Here is a 6,397-nt window from a genome sequence, read left to right as displayed (position 1 = left end):
CCTGTGTATTGTCAAAAGAAAGATTGAAAATAGAGAATTTTTTCGAAGCTTATTAATTCCAAGATAATATGAAGTGGAAAGGAGTTTAACTAACTTACAATAAAACATGTTGAGAATGGTTAAAAAAAAAAAAAAAGGATGTGAAGAAATACAAAGGATTTTGACCTTAAAAAAGGCCAAAGTATCTAAATAACATTTACTTAATATATGATTTGCTATTTCTTTCATCAAAATCATTGTTTATGCAACTGTCTGTTTATCACAGTGTGAATCTTACTAATATATATTTTATCAGAGATATTTTTCCCCTTGAGACACCTTTATATGAAGCCTCTTTAAAAGTTTTTCCAAAAACATCACAGCTTATATGCAGGAGACATAAATTTAAACTTTTTCTTACCATTTCTTCAACCTGACCAAAGACAGAAGACAGCAGCTCTGAGTAATATTAGCCTGAGGCTGTTATATTTCTCCCTTGCTATTTCTCTATCTTCTTTTCCTATTAGGCTAATAAACAAATTCTGAAACTTTTGTTTCTGTCTCCCAAGAATATGACTATGCAGCAGGGAGCACTAGAGAAAGACTTAACTGACTCACTTAAGTCACCCTGAGGATGTTTGTCCATTTTCCTTTTATTTTGTCCTTAGATTAGCTTTATGAATCTGTATTCTGAGCTTCAACAATATAGTTAGAGGCAGCAGAGGAACTGTATGTATGATTTGTCCTTGTACCTACTTCCCAATTCCATCTGTTTTTAATATATTCTCTTGATAAAATTTTATCCCTTCTTTCCAGCCAGGCTTTTGCCTGATTTGATAGAGAGTCCCTCTGGCTCATGTTAAAATTGAAATGTATGATAGCTTATTGTTTGCCTATACACCCAGATGTCCATGCACTGAATTTACTTTTATAAATGAAATATTGAAAGCAAACATAAAGCTTTGGGGAGGTAGTTGCCAGGGACAGAAGCTACATTACTATATAGGAAATGGTCAACATAAGACTGGAGGCTTCTATATCTCAGGTGGCAGATTCATGGGCTTCCCTGAACATATCTCTAGCAACATTCTTCTCATTGCATGAACTTTTTATAGGCTCTTGGCACTACGTTCTCAATATAATAAGATAGGACAGCAGTGTTGCATGGAAGAAAAAGCAGACATTTTGTGGCTAGACCTAGGTTTTAATTCAAGTTCTGGTATGTATTAGCTCTGTGACTTTGGTTAATCATTTTACCTATCTGAGCCACTTTTCTCACTTGAATTTTAATGCTTCCATCGTGAAAACATAGTAAAGATGAAACCAGATAACTTACTGAAGAGATATTATTAAGAGTTAGGCATTATCATAGTCCCTAGGGCTACAATGGTGAACAAGACAGACATTGTCTCTACTCGGATAGTCTAGTGGGGTGGTACAGCCCATAAATTAGCAATTACAAAACACTGTGATAGGTGGTGTGATGGAAATATAGAACATTATGGCAACATATAGGAGTAACAAGTAACTCAGATCTGGGTGATTAGGAAGTTTTGCTGAATGAAGCCAGTGACATCTAAGCTGTTAATTAAAAGATGGGTAAGGAATACCTAAAGTCCATAGATGGTACAAATGGTTTATGCTTCACTACTAACTTAAAGGTTGGTTGTTTGAACACACACAATGGTACCACAAAAGAAAAGGCCTGGCGATTTACTTCCGTTAAGATAACAACCAAGAAAACCTATACTCTATAACACTTGGGGTTGCCATGAGTCAGATTTGACTTGACAGCAGCTAATAACAACAACAAGAAATACCTATGTATGTTTAAAAAGCCTAGCACTGTGCCTGGTACCTTATACTAGATCAGTGAATTGTATTTCCCTTTCTCTTCCCTCCTGATCTGTCCCAGGAACCCCTCCAAATAGATCTTACATAATGAGTTTCATTCATTGCTTTAAAAAATATGTACTGCGTACTTGGTATGTGCCAGGCTTACTTCTAGTGACTAGGGACATGCCAGCGAATAAGGGAGAGTTTCTGCCCTATGAGAGTTCACTGTCTAATGGAGTCAGTTCAATATACCAAACCCCAGAGACCCTCACCATTTGCTATGTGTAAATAAAGATTAATATATTGGGCTCTTTAGCAAGTATGTTGTGGTTATTAGGTGCTGTCGAGTTGATTTTTGAATCATGGCAACCCCACATGACAGAGTAGAACTGCCCCATAGAGTTTTCTAGGCTGTAATCTTTACAGATCTCCAGGTCTTTCTCTTGTGGAGCCACTGGGTAGGTTCCAACCTCCAATCTTTTGGTTAGCAGCCAAGCTTTTAACCATTGCACCACCAGGGCTCCATAGGAAGTACCATAAGAGAGCCAAAGTTTAGAGAGTCACTCCAGGAACAAGAGATAGAACAGTTCGCTTAATGCACTGACAAAATAGATTTTTATCTATGCTTTTAAAGTATTTCTTCTGATGGAAAAAGGAAACCAAACAAATAAAACATTGTCAGAAGGCTTAGAAATGGCAGTATCCTAGACTTCACTGCTCTCTTGGCAAGCAGGGGTAAAATTCAGCCATTTCCTGAAATCATACCCATTCTAGGGGAAAAGAAAGTCAAAAACAAAATAAAGACTATGGGTGATTTTTTATAATAGAGCCTGTCCTTCATTTTGTACAGATACAGCCATAAAGAGAAAGAAAGCCTCTGCTTTGTTCTTTAGGAGGAATATCTGTTCTGATTTCCTAGGCATATTAATTTGCTGCAATTCACTGCAGAAGCTAATTCTTATTTTTCGGAATTAATTGAGCTGAAAGCTGGACTCGTGACAGCCCATCCTCTCAGTGACCGGCAAAGAAGCTAAAGACAGACGGCCATTTCAACTTTTCTAGCCTGACATCCTGCATAATCAATGCACTTCAGCCACAAAGACTGGCTGCCTGTGCTATGCCCATTTGCAAGTTGGCTGAGAGCCCACTCACAAATTGGGATGCCAGCTCTACTAGGGCACAAGTGTCAACAAAAGACCACTTCAAACAAGAAGCCTGCAGAGTTTTGCAAGAGCCATCATTTTGTTTAGGGGAAAAAAAAAAGGTTTAAGGTGGTTAAACCCATATTGCTGACAAACGGCTATTTACATCCAATCATACCTTCAGCCTCATGGGACACTTTATATAATGACTTAATGCAATCTTCTCTACCCTTTAAATTTGACTTTCAATCTCTGCATTTCAAATGAGGGAAAGAGAAGTGATATCAATCCTGAGAGTCACTGGAAATGTCCATTTTCTTCATTCTTATTACATACATCAAAGATGGAAAGAGTAAGCAAAGCATTATCATGTGCATACCGTCTCTAGATACTAAGGAGAATGGCGAATGGTGCACCTAACTAAATGCAAATACCCTCTTTAATATTCAATTAATTCAACAAATATTTGTTAAGCGCCAGGCACCCAGTAGGGATTGGTCTCACTGTCTGGAGTTTCTTCTTTTCCACATGGAGCCTGCATGCTTGCTGTCATATTAATCAATCTCACTAACACACAGTTCCCATCGTATTAATTCCTTGCTCAAAATACTCTGTAAGGTTTGTTAAAACCAGTTGCTGTTGAGTCAGTTTTGACTCATGGCAACACCATGAGTGTCAGAGTAGAACAGTGTTCCGTGAAGTTTTTAATGGCTGATTTTTCAGAAGTATATCAGCAGGCACTTCTTGAGAGGCACCTCTGGGAGGACTTGAACCTCCAACCTTCCAGTTACAGCCAGCTGAGCATGTTAACTATTTGCACCATCCAGGGACTCCCCAAGGTGTGCTACTGACTATTAAATAATTTAAACTATTTTACATGGAAGTGAAGACTTCATGTAATCTGGTTAAAATCAATGTTTTTACCTTATACGTTATTATAAATTCTCATAAAAGCTAAATTATGATCCCTAATTTTTCTCCATCTATACCTTGGACCTCATTGCATTAATAATGTCTTTCCTATTCCCTCCACCTCTAATGTTGAAATTCTATCCATCTTTGTAAAGATCAAATGTCCCCTCAAATCCAACTAGTATTGAAATCCTACTATATGGGAGCACTACATAGTTTTTTGTTTTGTTTTGCTTTTTTTACAAAAATTACCACATTTAATCTTCAATTCAAAATTGAAAAGAAGATATTATCCCCAGTTTTCATATGGGCCACGCAGAGAAGCTAAGGACTTGTAAGGCATCCAACTGATTGTTGGCAATGCAGAGGACTGAATTCAGGCTGTGTTCAGTGATCTTCCACCAACAGATTTTCATCTTCCTAACAGATCTTCCCTTTTCTTTGTTCTTCCAACCTGTCCTTCCTCTGAGCATTTATAACACTTAATCCATGCCATTGTTGAGATTTTAATTGCCTTATAACTTGTATTATTCAACAATTCATTAAAGATTTAGTGAGCAACTCAATCATTTTAATAGAAACTGTGGATGATAATAATGGAGAGAAAAGAGGAGGGAAGGAACAGATAACCTTTGCTGATCCAAAAATATGTGTCAGAAACTATACTGAGTACTTTCATAGACTGCCACCTTTAATCATTACAGCAAAGCTTTAAAGTAAGTATTATTATCTCCAAATCATATATATGGAAATTGAGGCTCAAAAAAGTCAGTAAGTTATTAGGTGAAGATTAAAATCTACTCATTCTTTCATTCATTCAACAAAATATTTATTGAGTGCCTACCACATGCCAGACACTGCTCTAAGAGCTCAAGATTTATGAGGAAACTAAATAAACAAAAAGCCTGGCCCAGAGGAGTTCCAGCAAATTGGCGCTCTGGGCAGAAGCACCATGCCATCCCTCCACAGCAAAGATCCGAAAAACTAAGCCGAACAGAGAATACAACAATCCTGAAACCCTAAAATATCAAATGAAGGGATAAAGAACTCAGCCAAGCACCAAATGGAGTGAGAAAACTGACAGAGAATGGAGAGCGAGGAGAGATTCATGCAGAGGTCCCCTACCAGCTAACGCAGCACGGATCCGCCATCTTGGACTCCTATCAGAGACCATCAAACAGGGGGTACAAGAAAGCAGCCTCATGGAACATCCAGCAGGAGACAAAACAACCGGTAATTGGTGATATATGCTTTCCCACCCCCGACCCTTCTTCACCCTGACTCGGCCTCCTCTGCTTCCTGCGGCCGCAGTCTCTTGACCAGGAAACAGCGGCTGCTTGGATTCCACACAACCGAACGGATGGCTCTCTGAGTGCCATTTGTTGGCTGCTGGTGTTGCTTTTTTTCAGCTTCTTTTTATTTCTTCCTTGCCTCTCGCCACCTCCCCCTCCTTTCGCTCGAGTACCTCACTCCGTGTGCCATCTTTGCTTCTTCCTGAGGGGCTCCGGTATTTTGTGATATATGCTTTCTCACTCCCTACACGTCTTCACCCACACTTGGCCCCCTATGCTTCCCACGGACAGTCTCTTGTCCAGAAACACCAGCCTGCACTAGCTGGCTCTCTGAGTGCCATTTGTTGGCTGCTAGTGTTGCTTTTTTTTTTCTCTGCTTCTTTTGATTTCTTACTTGCCTCTCGCCACCTCCCCCCGACTTTGCTCAAGTGCCTGGCTCCGTGCGCCATCTTTGCTTCTTCCTGGGGGGCTGCGGAGCTCCGTTCAGGTATGGGGCTGCTTCCCGATTTGGGCTGCCGCCCTGGTGGGATCCCGGAGCTTTTGCTTGTTTGTTTGTATTGAATTGTTTGTTTGTTTTCTTTTCCTTTTCTTGGGATGGGGGCCCTTTCTGGCCGGGCTGGGCTGCATGGCGGGGAGACTCCAACTCAGCTTCCACAGATGTGCAGAGGGATCCCTGAGGGCATTTCTATTTACATGGGTTTTTTTTTTTTTTTTTCTTTTGTCTGTATCTTTGGGGACCTTTCCTGTTTTTTTTTTTTTTTTACTTGTTTTCTTTTCTTTTTCCTCTTTTTCCCTTTTTGCCTTTCTTCATTGCTCAGTTTCTCATCTCTCTATATCTTCCTTCTCTTTCTGTTCCCTGAATACCTGGCATTGTATACCTCTACACCTTCTAGCCAGGCTGTACTGCAACACCTGAGAGCGACTTCCCCAGACGTCATAGCTGCACTGGTGGGTTCCCTGGGAACTTTGCGGTTCTTTAACCTTTCTGATTCTTATTTATTCATTCTTTTCTTTTCTTCCTCTTCCCCTATCGTTTTTCTCCATTTCATATCTCTCATCACTCCACTGCAACGGCAAGCTCCCCTAGCATTATTTTTGTTTGTTTGTATGTTTTTGGCTCCTGCTCCTCTCTCCTCTCTCCCATATCCATCTTGGCTCCACACATAACAATCTCCCCACTGCATCCTGCCTACTTGCACCATGCGCTTGACATCACACCACCAAGCAGCACAGGCA

The sequence above is a fragment of the Trichechus manatus genome, unplaced genomic scaffold (assembly GCF_000243295.1).
Source record: "Trichechus manatus latirostris isolate Lorelei unplaced genomic scaffold, TriManLat1.0 scaffold00043, whole genome shotgun sequence".
Classification (NCBI taxonomy): domain Eukaryota; kingdom Metazoa; phylum Chordata; class Mammalia; order Sirenia; family Trichechidae; genus Trichechus; species Trichechus manatus.
Note: the sequence above shows the minus strand (reverse complement) of the source record.